The sequence below is a fragment of the Hyla sarda genome, chromosome 12 (assembly GCF_029499605.1).
Source record: "Hyla sarda isolate aHylSar1 chromosome 12, aHylSar1.hap1, whole genome shotgun sequence".
Classification (NCBI taxonomy): domain Eukaryota; kingdom Metazoa; phylum Chordata; class Amphibia; order Anura; family Hylidae; genus Hyla; species Hyla sarda.
This window is the reverse complement of record NC_079200.1, coordinates 73,369,145-73,386,598: the sequence shown is the minus strand read 5'-3', so window position 1 is coordinate 73,386,598 and position 17,454 is coordinate 73,369,145. Positions and strand designations below refer to the sequence as shown.

Below are 17,454 nucleotides of genomic sequence, written 5' to 3'. Positions count from 1 at the left end.
ACTCCGAATAGGTGGCCTTGACGTGGCGTGTGGGCTTGTACTTTTTGATCAAAATGTATACTAACAAGCTGTTAGTTTTTGAGTTTATGCTGAGAAGCAAATATATCAAAATACAAATTGTGGATGTGCGGCTGTGTTTCTCTATTTTTGTTTATTCAGTATCAGTATGGTAGTATTATGCCATTACTATGTGGGGGTATTGTGTAGTTATGGTATAATTATTTGTTCCACCACTGGTGGTAATGGAAGTAATGGTAGTGGTCATGGTGTTGGGCAATTTTTTATCCCTTGTATAGTGGTGATATTGGTCTGTCTATAGTGTTTTTTTTTTTTATATATAATAACATTATGAAGGTATTAGCAGCAGTAATATGTCGTCCTGGTGTGGAGGCATTATTTTGGGGGAGATTTATCCAAACCTGTTGAGAAGAAAAGTGGCTGAGTTGCCCATAGCAACCAATCAGATCGCTTCTTTCATTTCTTAAAAAAAAAGAAAAAAAGGCCTCTGAAAAATGAAGGGATCTGATTGGTTTCTATGGGCAACTCAGCAACTTTTACTCTAGACAGGTTTTGATAAATCTCCCACTTTATGTTTTTATACCTCAGCCTGTGAGACAATTCTGTGTGCACCCCTGGCGAGCGGCAATATTCACACTGTATGCACCGCCATTCTCTTAAGTTCGCAGGCTGGGGGCCTCATAATTGAGTTTCGCCTAAGGCCTCACAAAGTCTTCTACAAGAAATCGTTATAAAAGAATCTGAAACTGTGAAAGAAAACCCTTCAGTTGTGTGAACAATACCAGGTTAAGATAGAATTTTAGCCTCTGGATGAATATATCACATTTTTCCATTTACTAACAGCAAGCAGAGATGGTGAAACACAAAGTATAGTATCATAAATAGCAAACAATAGCAAACAATTGCTTCAGGTCTTTTCCATGCAGCCTAGCACCCACAATCAAGTCTTCATCTTTGCCCCTGAGGATTGTGGGAAGGATCTGCTCACCTCTCCTTAAGGATAAGCTCTGAGACTTCTGGAGAAAAAAAAAAAAAACATAGTAAAAAAATTGCTCTGTCAGCAAATCCAGTTTTTGTACATATCCAATAAATTTACCTGTGTGCACCTGGGAAGATCATTAAAAACTTCCTTTATGTCTTTCCAAGCTCTTCATCATAAGTCATGTCAGGCACTTCCTGCAAGGGCGGATGATAATAGCAATATAACATACAGCGCGCTTAACCCCTTCTTTACCACTTACCTGTCTGACAAAATCCTATTAGAATTATGTAACATTTCACCAGCAGATTTAGCAATTTAGGGAGCGTTCCCACCTGGCGTATACAGAACGTATTTCTCGCAGCGCAAAATTTGCGGCAGCAGTTGGAAATATGCTGTGTATTGCTCGCTCACTATACACATAGGGCTTTCCGGTGGCAGCCACTACACACATAGGGCTGCTGCCGGAAAGCTCTGTGTGTATGGGCAGCAGCGGGAAATACGCTGCGTATTCCTCGCTCACTATATACATAGGGCTTTCTGGTGGCAGCCAATATATACATAGGGCTGCTGCCGGAAAGCCCTGTGTGTATGGTGAGTGAGGAATACCCAGCGTATTTCCCGCTGCTGCCGCAAATTTTGCACAGCGTGAAATACGCTGCGTATACGCCAGGTGGGAACACACCCTAAAATGGTACTCCGGTAGAAAACTTTTTTTTTTTTTTTTATTAACTGGTGCCAGAAAGTTAAACAGATTTGTAATTTATTTCTATTAAAAAATCTTAATCCTTCCAGTACTTATTAGCTGCTAAATACTAGAGGAAATTCTTTTCTTTTTTGGAACACAGTGCTCTCTACTGACATCACGATCACAGTGCTCTCTGATGACATCTCTGTCCATTTTAGAAACTGTCCAGAGCAGCATATGTTTGCTATGGGGATTTTTTCCTACTCTGGACAGTTCTTAAAATGGACAGAGATGTCAGCAGAGAGCACAGTGGTCGTGATGTCAGCAGAGAGCTCTGTGTTCCAAAAAGAAAGGAATTTCCTCTGTAGTATTCAGCAGCTAATAAGTACTGGAAGGATTAAGATTTTTTAATAGAAGTAATTTACAAATATGTTTAACTTTCTGGCACCAGTTGATTTAAAAAATTAAATAAAATCAAAAGTTATACCTTTGTACATTTAAGGGGAAGCTCATAAAATAGAAGATGTCTTTTTGTGCCATATTCAGTTGAACATATTTTGGGGATGGGTTAGATGCAAGACCTCAAGAGGCACTCTATAGCTACACAGAAGCTTTGTAATACTTTGCAGTCTTTAATTACATCATATTTTGTTCTCTGGTCACATCCAGATCTGCATTCAAAATTCTGCTGTTTGTCAGATAAAATCTGTCAATACCCTGCTGACAGCCACACCTCTGATATACTATTCAGCAATCTGTTATAGTAGGTTGTAGGATATGTTCCTAACTCAGTCCTGTGCAGTAACTATAGGCAAATACCCCTAGGCATCAAAGGCATAATCTGAAGCTCCTGGCCCTTAAAGGGGTATTCCGGGTTTATACATGCATGATCGCAGAGGTACCACCACTGGGGACCCCCGAGATCTCTGAGACGGGAACGTGCCGGCTATGGGAGGGGGCGTGATTGCTATGGAAGGGGGCGTGATGGGCGTGACACAGAGATCGTGGGGGTTTCCAACTACGAGACCCCTGCGATCATACATCTTATCCCCTATCCTTTGGATAGGGGATAAGATGTATAGACCCGGAATACCCCTTTAATGTTTAATCTGTAACAGGGTCCCTTACCTACCATATTCCTTTAGGTCCACAGGCAACGGGGCTTGGCTGTATCTTCTACCACTGTGCCCTCCAGTGTAATGGAACTAAACCAAAAAAGGGAGGAAAAAAAGCAAATTGGACATAATGTCACATCAAACTCCAAAAATGGGCTGGACAAAATGATAGGCACCCTTTTATAACTGTGGAAAAATAAGATGGTTTCAAGCATGTGATGCTCCTTTAAACTCACCTGGGGAAAGTAACAGGTGTGGGCAATATAAAAATCCCACCTGAAAGCAATTAAAAAGGAGCGAAGTTCACTTAGTCTTTGCATTGTGTGTCTGTGTGTGCCACACTAAGCATGGACAACACAAAGAGGAGAAGAGAACTGTCTGAGGACTTGAGAACCAAAATTGAGGAAAAATATCAAGAATCTTAAGGTTACAAGGCCATCTTCAGAGATCTAGATTTGCCTTTGTCCACAGTGCGCAACATTATAAAGAAGTTTGCAACCCATGGCACTTTACCTAATTTCCCTGGGCATGGATGGAAGAGAAAAAGTGATGAAAGGTGTCAATGCACGATAGTACAGATGGTGGAGAAGCAGCCCCAAACAAGTTCCAAAGATATTCAAGCTGTCCTGCAGGCTCAGGGAGCAGAAGTGTCAGCGCAAACTATCCATCAACATTTAAATGAAATGAAATGCTGTGGCAGGAGACCCAGGAGTACCCCACTGCTGACACAGATACATAAAAAAGCAAGACTACATTTAGCCAAAATTAACTTGAGTAAGCCAAAATCCATCTGGGAAAATGTCTTGTGGACAGATGAGACCAAGATAGAGCTTTTTGGTAAAGCACATCATTCTACTGTTTACTGAAAACGGAATGAGGCCTACAAAGAAATGAACACAGTATCTACAGTGAAATATGGTGGAGGTTCAATGATGTTTTGGGGTTGTTTTGCTGCCTCTGGCACTGGGTGCCTTAAATGTGTGTAAGACATCATGAAATCTGGATTACCAACGGATTTTGGGTAGCACTGTACAGCCCAGTGTCAGAAAGCTGGGTTTGTGTCCGAGATCTTAGCTCTTCCAGCAGGACATTGACCCCAAACATACGTCAAAAAGGACTCAGAAATGGATTGCAACAAAGCGCTAGAGAGTTCTGAAGCGGCCAGCAATGAGTCCAGATCTAAATCCCATTAAACACCTGTGGAGAGATCTTAAAAGTGCTGTTGGGAAACAGAGAGACCTGGAGAGACCTGGAGAGACCAATAAGAGAGACCTAGAGCAGTTTGCAAAGGAAGAGTGGTCCAACATTCCGGCTGAGAGGTGGAAGAAGCTTATTGATGGTTATAGTAGCCAATAGCCAATAATTTTGTCCAGCCCATTTTGGAGTTTTGTGTGACATTATGTCCAATTTGCTTTTTTTCCCCTCCCTTTTTTGGTTTAGTTCCAATACACACAAAGGGAATAAACGTGTATAGCAAAACATGTGTTACTGCAATCCTTTTCTGTGTGAAATACTTCCTTTTCTAGAAAAATTTCAGGGGTGCCAACATTTGCACCCATGACTTTAGACATGATAGTATCACACAGTTGCGACAGATTTTTCGGCTGTGCATCCATGATAAGAATCTCCCATTTCATCACATCCCAAAGGTGATTTATTGGATTGAGATCTGGTGACTGTAGAGCCATTGGAGTTCAGTGAACTCATTGTTATGTATGAGATGATGTGACCTTTGTGACATGCATTATCCTGCTGGAAGTAGCCATCAGAAGATGTGTACACTGTTGTCATAAAGGGATGGACATGGTCAGCAACAATACTCACGTAGTCCATCGTGTTTATACCATAACCAGTTTGTACTAACGGGGCCAAAGTGGGGTAAGGAAATGTTCCCCACACCATTATACCAACACCAGCCTGAACTGCTGACACAAGGCAGGAATAATCCATGCTTCCATGTACGACATCTGAATGTTGCAGCTGGAATTGAAACTCATCCGACCAGGCAACATTCTTCTAGTCTTTCATTGTCATATTTTGGGAATTCCTATCACTTCGTGACGCCAGGACACTGTTAGCCTATACACGGTCCGAGGTTGAGACAGCTTTTCCTGGGCCAGATATGGGGGTAATAAACACACTGACATCAGGTTACGAATAACTGTAGAAAGGATGAAATGTAACCCTTTGGGAGCCCTTTTACCTTGTTTGGACTTATGGTGCTTTTCACCCATTTGGATAATACTGACTTGAGATTAGAGACTGTAGATTTCCCACGCAAACTATTTCGTTCTGACAAGGTCCAATTACTATTACCACCAGGGCTTGACTCCCCGCTGTACAGGGGAACACTTGCAGAATGGCCAGCTGACTTTAGAAGATAGTTTCTTAGGCTTCCCTCAGGATGTCTCCACACACCACTTCACCTCCTTTCCACACTGCAGCTCAGGCTAAGACTGGGGCAACTCCCCCCCCCCCCCACACACTACATACTGACCAATTTAGTTGTTCCCATTGGGCAGACAGGGTCACCTGGATTACACTGCTCCTCTTGCTCTTAAAGGTAGAGTACATAGACAACATATTATACAGTGCATATAGAAAGTAAAATAAAGTACATTAACATATCATACACAACAGACATTTCATAGTGGACTCAACACATGTGCAGCAGGCATGCCCGAGGAGATCCTCAGCCCACAGGACAGCCTTTTGTGCTGGGACACCACATTTGTATGGTCAGTCTACCTTTGACAATATCACTATGTTCCAGAGCACAGCAAAGGCTTTACAAATATGAATACCAGCAAAGAGTAACAGAGGGATGTGATCATAGGACCTAACAGAAAACCAGTAGATGTTTGAATACAGCTATAGATATGATTGCAGTATTACATTATTGTGGAACCCAAGGGTTGATGGGTGTTGTAGTGCAGGCTAGCTGAGAATTGTAGGGATTCAGATGGTAGTATAGCTAACGGTTCCCTGTGAGCCCAACAATTCTTTTGTTAAATAGGTTGTCCACATAGTGTAGAGTGCAGAAAGGATAACTCCAGACACTTGGATAATGAGGAAACAAGTTAAAAACGTAACTGATTCTTCCATGCAAATACCAATACAATGTAGTCACATCAGCACAGAACAGAATGTTACCCTCTTTAGAGTAGATGAATTAATAATGGTCATTGTCCCTTTAAGAGTTGTTTTAAGCAGATATACTGAGTATAAAGTCTCTAGTGTGCCTTGCGCATGTGTAAGTAAAGTTACTAATCGGAGGGAGGATCCCCAGCACGGCTAGACTCCAACTTAGTATAGACAAAATGCAGATATGCCAGTGGTAAAGATATATTCTTTATTCGGATCCCCATAAAAAACGCAAAATATAACAAGGGTTACTAACGTTACTAATGTAGATGCAGAATAAAGAAAGCATATTGTCCAATTAGTGTTTACGTCTGTAACATGTGAGCCTTACATCACTAACTCTGACTGTAGGTCTCTAAAGAGATTAGTGTAGGCGGAGGAACCCTTGCTCAGATTAATTCTCCTCTGGCTAAGACAATATTCTTGTAGCTGAAATGACTATCTTTGGGTGAAATCCTCCAAACTCTGTACAGTGCTGTGATCACAGCCTGGATCTGTCTCAGACGATGGAACTTGCAACTGGAACAGAAGAGTGACATGCTTGTAGCAGGCTTCATCTTGAACAGGTTACAGAACAGGATTAAACCTAGGACTAACACTATAGCCTATGTGTATATATGCCTAGCAGAAGCAAGAGATGCTACTCTGGCATAAACCAGACATAAACTACTTTGGATTCACCCCTCTGGAAAGAGTAGACTGAACTAGGGACTCTTCCCACAGCCTTCTAGATGTTTCTGTATAGAAACTGTCTGGGAAGCATCATATGACCAAGGCATCATTCATCTCATACATAGCATATGCAAATCTTTAACCCTTACCTCGGCGTATGCTATTATTACAAAGTTAACTTACAGTATTCCCACATACACATTTATGCAATTTAAAGAAAGTTTTCTCACATGAAAATGACAAGTATGGTAGGTGGGACGCAGGTCCTGGGACACAACAGTATAACCTTGTTAGCAGAACTACCCAAGACAGAGGATTTTACAGGGTCGTTTACCTAACTGTTCAATTATACAGCAAGCTTAGGAATGGCAAAGCAGATGCTGCTCTTGTCTCGACAGGTCTGCATTCTACATATATGTAATTTTATTATTTGATGACCGCTCTGGTAGCAGTTTGCTCAGAATGGGAGCGCAAACAGCATTGTGTGCTTATGCCAACTGATGCACAGTCCTCAAATAGAGAGGCAAAGGCTCGAACTGCTGTTATGACAGGAATATAAACAAATGGACTCCTGCAGGGGGAACACTGAAAGTAACCCCCCATCCTACAAGTTATAATCTCTGGGAAAATATCTGATGTTATAGTAAGTGCATCTGATAAATGTGACATCTGAGGGTGAAGTTTATTCAATTTGTTGATTCAGGAAAAACTTTTTACAGTTGAAAAAAAATGAAGAAACAAAACAGAGATTTCTGGTAAAAGGCAGAAAACGTTTACAGAAAGATTGTGAGATGAAAGTAGGAATCAGATTTCCTGTAAATGTAAAAAAAAAAAAAACACATAAAAAAGGAAGAAAAAAAAAAACAAACGCCACAAATTCCAGATATTTAATACCTTCCCATCCTAATACAACCTATGCCATATTGACTGTCTGTCCTGGTCTGCAGAACTGCAGGAGTTAGTGGTGTACATAGCTTCTGGTCCTTGTTGGTGAGTGAGTGGTATGTGCAGTTTATAAGCCCTGCTGGTCTGTGGAATGTACTGTATCTAGGCCACCCTGCTGGTCAGTGATGAGCACTGCATCTATGCCCAACTGGATAGTGATATGTACTCTACCTAAGGCCTACTGGTCACTGATTTATAGGGGCCATCCAGTCAAGCTAGTAAGTAGTACTGTATGTAGTATCAACTGCTGGCCAGAAGTATATAGTATCCAGACCCTGCCGATCAGTGGTATATTCAATATCCTTTTATTTACATAGAAACATAGAATGTGTCGGCAGATAAGAACCCTTTGGCCCATCTAGTCTGCCCAATAATCTGAATCCTATCAATAGTCCCTGGCCCTATCTTATATGGAGGATAGCCTTATGCCTATCTCATGCATGTTTAAACTCCTTCACTGTATTTGCAGCTACCACTTCTGCAGGAAGGCTATTCTATGCATCCACTACTCTCTCAGTAAAGTAATACTTCCTGATATTACTGCAGAAATCTTTGCCTCTCTAATGTAAAACTATGTCCTCTTGTGGTAGTTTTTCTTCTTTTAAATATGCTCTCCTCCTTTACTGTGTTGATTCCCTTTATGTATTTAAAATTCTCTATTATATCCCCTCTGTCTCTTCTTTCTTCCAAGCTATACATGTTAAGGTCCTTTAACCTTTCCTGGTTTTATCCTGCAATCCATGTACTAGTTTAGTAGCTCTTCTCTGAAGTCTCTAGAGTATCTATATCCTTCTGGAGATACGGCCTCCAGTACTGCGCACAATACTCCAAGTGAGGCCTCACCAGTGTTCTGTACAGCGGCATGAGCACTTCTCTCTTTCTACTGCTTATACCTCTCCCTATACAACCAAGCATTCTGCTAGCGTTTCCTGCTGCTCTATTACATTGTCTTCTTACCTTTAAGTCTTCTGAAATAATTACTCTTAAATCCCTTTCCTCAGATGCTGAGGTCAGGACTGTGTCAAATATTCTCTATTCTGCCCAATGGTTTATATGCCCCAGGTGCATTATCTTGCACTTATCCACATTACATTTCAGTTGCCAGAGTTCTGACCATTCTTCTAGTTTGCCTAAATTCTTTTCCATTTGGTGTCTCCCTCCAGGAACATCAACCCTGTTTCATATCTATGTTTCATCAGCAAAAAGACGCACCTTACCATCGAGACCTTTTGCGATATCACTAATGAAGATATTAAACAAAATTGGTCCCAGTACAGATCCCTTAGGTACCCCACTGGTAACAAAACCTTGCTCTGAATATTCTCCATTGACTACAACCCTCTGTTGTCTGTCAGACACTGTCTAATCCACTCAACAATATGGGAGTCCAAGCTCAATGACTGCAGTTTATTGATAAGTCTTCTATGTGGGACAGTGTCAAAAGCCTTACTAAAGCTTCTAGTGTTACTGTATGTATAGTATCCAGTGCCAGCTTTGCTATAGTATTATACATTATTCAGGTCTTGCTGTTTGTTATCAATATATGCAGTTCATACATACATATGGTATATACATTGCTAACCAGTCAGTAGAATATATAATATCTTGTCCCTGCTAGTCAATGGTATTTAGCATCCATTTATTGCTGGTCAGTGGTAAGTATAGTATTCCTTTTTCCCTATAGTAATACACAGAGTTCAGTTTACTGGTGATCTTCAGTGATAAATACAATGCATAATATAATCATACAATTGCTGCTGTACCAGGAGAAATGTACGAAGCTATTCCCTGGTGGTTTGTGGTATATACATTACAATTTCCCTGATATTTTGTGGTATATATAGAATGTATACCCATGTGGTTAGTGTTATATACAGTACTCACTTCCTGCAGATTAGTAATACATACAGAATCATATGGCCCCTGTTGGTTAGTGGTGTATATGCGATATATGGTCCCTGCTGGTAAGTGGTATATTTTGTCCCTGTTGGTTGGTGTTAGGGTATGTTCACACGATGGAATGTTCATGCGGAATTCTGCGGGAATATTGCGCAGGGACATTCTGCTGCAGTAGAGTCCCAATGGAATTCTGCTGCACTGTGCACATGATGGAATTTCTGCGGCAGAGGTTTCTGCAGCGAATATCCCGATTCCAGCGTCTGCAGAAAGAATAGACATGTCAATTTTTTCTGCGAATTTCACTCGGAAATGCATTGTCGATTTGCCTTCTATGAGACAGTGCATTTGCGAGCGGTCCTAGCACCCGCAGGACTTTCAAATGTGCGGAATGTCTGCCCATGTTTTCCGGGTGGACATTCTACACATTTTCCGAGCGGATCCACAGCGTATTTTCTGCTGCGGATTTGCCACCGAAGGACCCCTACAGGGTGCCTTTAGATGTGCCTGCTCAGAGCGGCACTACGCTGCTAGGAGCAGGCACATTGTATACTCGCAAACATAGCGGCCGCTCCCCCTGCTCCCTGAGGTAGGCAAAGAGCAGCCGCGATGTGCAAGTATTCTGCGCACAGTGACTCGCCAATTGCAGTGTGTCTACTGGTAGCGGCATATTGCAGCTCCGAGCAGTCACATCTAAAGGCACCCTTTAGCGGTCCATCGGCGGCAGATTCACAGTGGATCCGCTTGTCTGAACGTACCCTTAGAATGTAAGTAATCACAGGCAGGGCCCTCTCTCCCTCTATATCAGTCTGCATGTAACATTCATTGTACTTGCGTTTTGTATGCATTTTATCCCTTACCAAATGTAAAGCGCCCTAAACAAAACAAAAAAAAAGCGCTATATAAATAATAATAGAAATATATATGATCCCAGTTGATCAGTGGTTTATCCAGTCCCTAATCTCTCCTAGTTACTGGACAATCTATTGTCTGGAATTTGGGTTGGTACTGTTCTTTCATTAAAGTTTATGGGTGAGGGATTGGACAGCTGATCCATAAAATAAAATGCTTATTTTTTTTTGGATGGGTTGTAAAACATTGTAAAACCTGATATATTTGGCCCCTTTTTTCTTTTTCTTGTACCCTCCCCCTCCCAAATAATCCAGATATTTACAGTGTTGAAATGAGATAATGGATATTGTGTCACAGTATACAGAGGAGTGACATTACTAGAAAGTCCTCTGCCGTGTGGCCCCGGGGTGATTCGATTACACTAACCTAACCAAGAAGACTTTTGTAAGGGAAGTAAATAGAAGCAGGATTACTAGAGCACAGGCTTCGGGGCTGTGATGCCTCTGACTCTCACTTCTTTACCATCCAGGCTACTGGGACATAGAAAAATGTGTGTCTCCCAGCCCAGTGCTGACTGATGAGTGAGTCACCGAGGAGTAAGGCAGTAAATCAGATGACAGGGAACCTAGGGTGGGGTCACTTACTTTATCGTATTAAAATAATTGCCACTGGAGCCTTTCACAGCAGCTAAATCAGGGCAAGTAATGAGAGGATTGTGCGTGTATGGGCCCCGGGGGCTAGGAAAAATAAATGAAATGGCCCTGAGGTTTTTATCTCAAAGCCCTGAAATAGCCCCTTCTAGCCCTGACTTTTATTTCCCAGACCATAGTCTGGTAGATAACATCTCAGTATGAGACACATACTAGTAAACAGGATTGTTTGTGTTTTCTTATTGTAAACGTTTAACATATTGGGAAACCATCATTTTCAAAAAGTTCTCTTTCAAATTGAAAAATAACCGTTAAATAACCAAGATGAAGAAGACCCTAGTCCAGGGTCGAAACGTGTTGTTTTTTATTAATAAATCTACCTGAACATATACCTGGGTCCGATTGATGCGCCAAGATACAGGATAACTTTTGTATTTTCTGCTCATTGTTAAATAGAGGAGGAATGGGAAAAAACACTGCCTTGTCCTTTTGATGGTGTTTACCACAACACCCCCTTGGATCTTGGGGTCAGGACTTTGATGTCTGTTAATCAATTCCCTTTATGTCCTCTAGACAATTGGAATGGGTTGACCCCCGGGCTATCAGTACTCGTATAGAACATAGTACCTGTGTGCTTCTATGGGCCTCTTCTACATGGGCATTTAAAGTGAGTGCCACAGTGGCTTTTATGTTTTTAAAGGGGTACTCTGCTGCCCCAACCCTTGTGACGTCATGCCACACCCCCTCAATGCAAGTCTATAGGAGGGGGCGAGATGGCCACCATGCCCCCTCCCATAGACTTGCATCGATGAGGCGTGGCTTGATGTCACAAGGGGCGTGGCCGCGTTGTCACGACCCCCGCACCCCGCATCCAGTGGTCTAAACAAATGCTGGGTGCTGCATAGAGATTGCAGGGGTCCCGTAGCTGCGGGACCCCGCGATCAAACATCTTATCCCCTATCCTTTGGATGGGATAAGATGTCTAGGGGCAGAGTACCCCTTTAACACCATAACACACATTACGGGTCTTGAACCTCATCACATTGGCCTATGCAATGATGCAGTTGTATATACAGCATAATGCTTAACATTTAAATCTCCATCAAGTCTTTTTTAAAGCCAGTTTTTTTTTTATGATACAGTTCATGATCCCTGGTGGTCAGTGGTATATAGAGTCCCTGATCCCTGGTGGTGAGTGGCACACACAGTGTCTATCTATTGGTGGGGTCACTAGTGTATACCACACTAATTTGTTTTGGTTGTAAGTGGCTAAAACAGTTTTTAGTTCCTGGTTGTCAATGGCCTATACAGTCTTTGTTGGGGTAGCTAGTATTTACTACTCTTATTTTGTAGGGGTCAATAGTATCTATTGGTCAATGTACATTGCCTCGCCCTTTTTAAGGTCACTAGTATATACAACACTTTCTTTGTGGGAATCAGTGGTGTATATACATATCTTAATCCCTGGTGGTTAGAGGCATATGTATTGTCTAGCCTTTGGTGAGGTCAGCACTAACACTCATTTTATTGTGGTCACTTGTATACATGGTTGCTGATCCCTAATTGTTAGGCGTATATACAGTATTTAGCCCTTGTTGGAGTCACTAGTATGCACAACAATCATTTTGTCGTGGTGGTACGTGGTACATACAGTTTATGATCTGTGGTGGTGAGTGGTAAAGTTTCTGGTCTCTAGTGGTCAGTAGTATATACTGTTCCTGATCTGTGGCGGTCAGTGGCATATATGGTAGGCAGCTCTAATGGTCACTAGAATTTATAAAACTCATTTTGTGGTGGTCAGTGGTTTATACAGTTACTAATCCATGGTAGCAAGTGACATATATACCTCAGTGGAGTCACAAGTATGCACAACACTAATTTTGTAGGGGCCAGTGGTATATATAGTTTCTGGTCCCCAGTGGTGAGTGGCATATACATTTCCTAGTCCCTGGTGATCAGTGGTATAGACAGGTCCTAATCCCTAGTGGTCAGTGGTATATACAAATCCTGGTCCCTAGTGGTCAATGGTATATACAGTTTCTGGTCCCTGGTGGTCAGTGGCATATTCAGATCCTGGTCACTGCTGGTAAGAGGTATATACAGATCCTGGTCCCTGGTGATCAGTGGTATGTACAGATCCTGGTCCCTGGTGATCAGGGTTATATACAGTCCCTTGTCAGTCATATATACAGATTCTGGTTCTTTCTGGTTAGTGGTATATAGTTCCTGGTCAGTGGTATATTCATATCCGGGCCACTGTTTGTCAGTGGTATGTACAGTTTTTGGTCCCTGACGGTCAGTGGTATATACAGTTCCTGGTCCTTGGTGGTCAGTAGAGATGAGCAAGCTTTTCAAAAGTTTCAGAAAGCGGTCACTTCACGGCACACTTTTCTCCACAAACCAGCATTTAAATGGTTAGGTTGCACAACTTAAGCCAAACTTAAAGGGGTTATCCAGGAAAAAACTTTTTTTTATATATCAACTGGCTCCAGAAATTTTAACAGATTTAATTACTTCTATTAAAAAATCTTAATCCTTTCAGTATTTATGAGCTTCTGAAGTTAAGGTTGCTCTTTTCTGTGCTCTCTGATGATATGTGTCTCAGGAACCACCCAGTTTAGAAGCAAATCCCCATAGCAAACCTCTTCTAAACTGGGCGGTTCCCAAGACACGTGTCATTAGAGAGGATTTAGACAGAAAATAACAACCTTAACTTCAGAAGCTCATAAGTGGTCATAAATTTACAAATCTGTTTAACTTTCTGGAGCCAGTTGATATATAAAAAAAAAGTTTTTTCCTGGAATACCCCTTTTAAGCCATATTACCTGGATCACATCGAGTCTCACTCCTGAAACCCACTGTGACCCTTAAAGGGGTTCTCCGGTGCTTACACATCTTATCCCCTATCCAAAGGATAGGGGATAAGATGCCTGATCGCTGGAGTCCTGCCGCTCGGGACGCCCGTGATCATGCATGCGGCACCCCGTTTGTAATTAGTCCCCGGAGCGTGTTCGCTCCGGGTCTGATTACGGTCGACCGCAGGGCCAGCGGCGTGTGATGTCACGCCTCCGCCCTCGTGTAACGTCACGCTCCGCCCCTCAATGCAAGCCTACGGGAGGGGGCGTGATTGCTATGAGAATAGGAATGAAAATAGGGGAAACCTATGAGCTTTATTTATTTATTTATTTAATGGAAAAAACGCATAAGGTTCCCCCTATTTTGCTTTTCAGCCAGATATGAACAGAACTTGGCTCGTGGCTCTTTTTCTGTAGTTCTGCCACTCATTACAGGCGGGGCTACAGAAGAAGATCGACGGACCAAGAAGAAGATTGGTAAGTGGGTTTTCTCTTGTATACAGTAAACAGCATAGGCTGTATACTGTATACAACACCCCCCTCCCCCAAAAGTGTTAATTAGAGCTCAGTAGCATTAATTAACCCTTTCCTTGCTGAGCTGGCCCATTGCGCTTAGCAAACAACTACTTTTAACAATCAATCAGACATGGGAAAATAAAGCAAGTAAGAAAAAGAGAAAGCCAGCTCACCGCTAGATGATTATCAAAGCTCTGTGAATACGGACGTGAATTTTGGAAGCACAGGAGGGCCTGCCGAGCCATTTCCTCAGCCGGAGTACCAAAAGAGGGTTCAAACGTAGTATCCAGCTCCCAGTGTAAAAAATACTTTAAAATTTTAAAGTTTAATGGGTCATCTTAAAAGTTGAAAAAAAAGTTGAAAAAATGCTCATAAAATGGATACAAAAAAATCAGAGAAACGCAGACGCGTTTCGAACCAACTGGTTCTAAGCAGTTTCTGTGATTTTTTTATATCCATAATGTTGTTTTAATTCTGGGCCTTTCTGGGCTGAGCACATAGTGCATAGTGCTAAGCCCAGCAAGGGTTAAAGAGTGAACTGTGCTTACAGTTGTCTAGCTGGTGGCACAGCTTAGACCCAACATTGCCAGGTTTGGCCGAGCTGAACTTTGCAATGTTCGAAAGTTCTGCGAGCCCTGGTTCATTCAACTCTAGTGGTCAGTGGTATATTCAGATTCTGCTCACTGTTGGTCAGTCGTATATACAGATCCTGGTCCTTTGTGGTCAGTGGTGTATATATACAGTTCCTTGCTCCTGGTGGTCAGTAGTATATTCAGATCCTGGTCACTGTTGGCCAATTATATGTACAAATCCTGTTCCCTGGTGGTCAGTGGTATATACAATTACTGGTCCTTGGTGGATAATGGTATACACAGTTCCTTGACCCTGGTCAAGGGCACTTACAGCTTCAGTCCTTTTTTAGAGGTTTGCCAAGTTGGGGGTTGCTGCTCTATGGTATATTACCCCAAGACTATGATAAAAGAAAACACTACGCATACCTTGATTTCTGGCCTTCAAAATAAATCCAAAACAAATCTTAAAGTAAGTGATTTTCTTTAGAAATAAACAGTACATGAAATCAGCAGTAACAGAAGCCATTTAGTCACAGATCAGTCACAATAAGAAGAGAGGTCAGAACCTGCCCATAGAGACGACATCTGCCGCCCCTCCCAGCACAGCGTGAGTCATGGCATAATACCTGCACATTCACCGCTGGGACAGTGTCCCGCCCCAGCATTAACCCAATATCTTCTTCTCTGGATGACGGTTGTGTAATGTCCTTTAGAGAGTCAATACTGTGTCTCAGAACATTAAAAAAGAAAAAAATATTTAAACAATTTTGAAGTTTACTATTGCTTCCCCAGGATAAAAATTTAATGGACTGTGACGACCTGTCTGTGTATAGTATTAAAGAGTAGGGCAGGGACAACCTTTCAGTGGGGGATGACAACTTTTTGAAGTTGGTGACAACTTTTTGAAGTTTTTGCAATGGGGCCAAGCTTAGACAACAGTGCTGTCAAAAAGGGGTACGGTCCTCTAGCAGCAGTCTCCTTATTACCACCAGTTCTGTGGCTTTAAGACTCCTGTCTATATCACTAAATTATTTTTCTCGTTTGTGCTCACCTAAAAACATCTGAGCCCAAGCACTGCAAATTCTGACAGCCAGGTTATGAAAAATATAGTAACACCTCCATAATGGTGCTCTAAATATATACCACACTATACAGGAGTTGTAAGGAGAAGGAAAGAGAAGTGTGTGAAGAAGTCAAACGAAGCCTATGAAAGAAAATCTAAAATCTGCAGCCACGCCAATCTCAGGATGAACCCTCCCTCAGGTGAAAGTCAAAGCCTAGCGGTGAGCATAAAATTCCGGGGGAAAACATTCTCTTCAGTCAGTCAGTCCAAAGTCTTCAAGTCAGTGTGGGCTGCTATTTAATCTCAAGTCTCAGCCACTACAAATCCCAGCAAGGTGACAGGCTATCCTAGATCACTCTGCACTTCCCTATGAACCAAAGTCTGTACTGTGATGGATTTAACAATTCCTGCTTCAGTAAAGATAGTTATCCGTAACCTTGTATCGGTGTCCTCATTGTCCCCGCGCTTGGCCCAGGAGAAGCTATCTCAACCACGGACTGTGTAGGTTAACGGTGCCCTGGCATCACAAAGTGATCTATACACCCTGCACACAGCCACTAATATATCACATAATCCTATTATGTGTGATACTGTATGCTGAGCTGCTGTATCCATTCCTATCATGTGTGATACTGTCTGCTAAGTTGCTGTATCCAATCTTTTCATGTGTGATACTGTCTGCTGAGCTGCTGTATCCATTATAATCATGTGTGAAACTGTCTGCTAAATTGCTGTATCCGATTCTATCATGTGTGATACTGTCTGCTGAGCTGCTGTATTCAATCCTATCATGTGTGATACTGTCTGCTGAGCTGCAGGTTATGACTAGTCAGAATTGTTGTTTAGTCTGGTAAAGCTGGATGACAACATGTGGCAGATGGCACCCAGCTTTCCTAGGATCAGATACAGTAGTGAATGGTTCTGTACCCACTAGGGACTTCAGAGGGAATGTGCCTGTCATATTTGATATAGCATTCTCTACAGCCGGGAATGTGATCTGTTAGCAGCAGGTTGGACTTGATCTGCTCTGTGAAGCATGTCATTGCTCTCTGTTATCAGCTTCCCTGTAACACCTGGCTTGTCCCTTTCCTGCTGATGAGAGATGTTGTCAATAAAAACATTCATTAAAGTGACGGCTGCTATTTGCATCCACTGCAGATGTGCTCAAGAGCTGACACTCGATCCCAGCATCAATGCTCAGCGTTGGCGAAGCTCCACCACACCACATGATCTTCAATATGAAATCCTCAAGTCACTGCATAATTTGGACATGTAGCATTGTGTCTGCAGAGTCCAGGATGGCAATAAAGCCAATATGGCTACAGTCATGACAACGGATTTCAGGGGCTGTATTCACTCCCTCATCAGATCATCTTTATAATGGCTAATGCATTATCCAAAATTACCCACCTGCAGACTTACTGTATCTTTATTTATTTGACTATCGCTCTGAGGGTGTGTGAGTTGCTGGGCCCTGTATAAGAGATCA

General features: G+C 42.2%; 2 long non-coding RNA genes across 2 annotated transcripts in view; one reads left to right on the top strand and one right to left on the bottom strand.

Annotated features, from left to right (window-relative positions):
• The window catches only part of LOC130296806 (uncharacterized), a 59,455-nt gene that overhangs the window by 2,073 nt on the left and 39,928 nt on the right, over nt 1–17,454 (top strand). The gene's annotated exons all lie outside the window — the stretch shown is intronic.
• On the bottom strand, nt 869–2,877 carry LOC130296805 (uncharacterized). The gene is made up of 3 exons (XR_008849293.1): nt 2,818–2,877; nt 1,115–1,194; nt 869–1,034 (listed from the first exon to the last, which is right to left on the bottom strand). It is a non-coding gene; the product is annotated as an uncharacterized LOC130296805 (long non-coding RNA).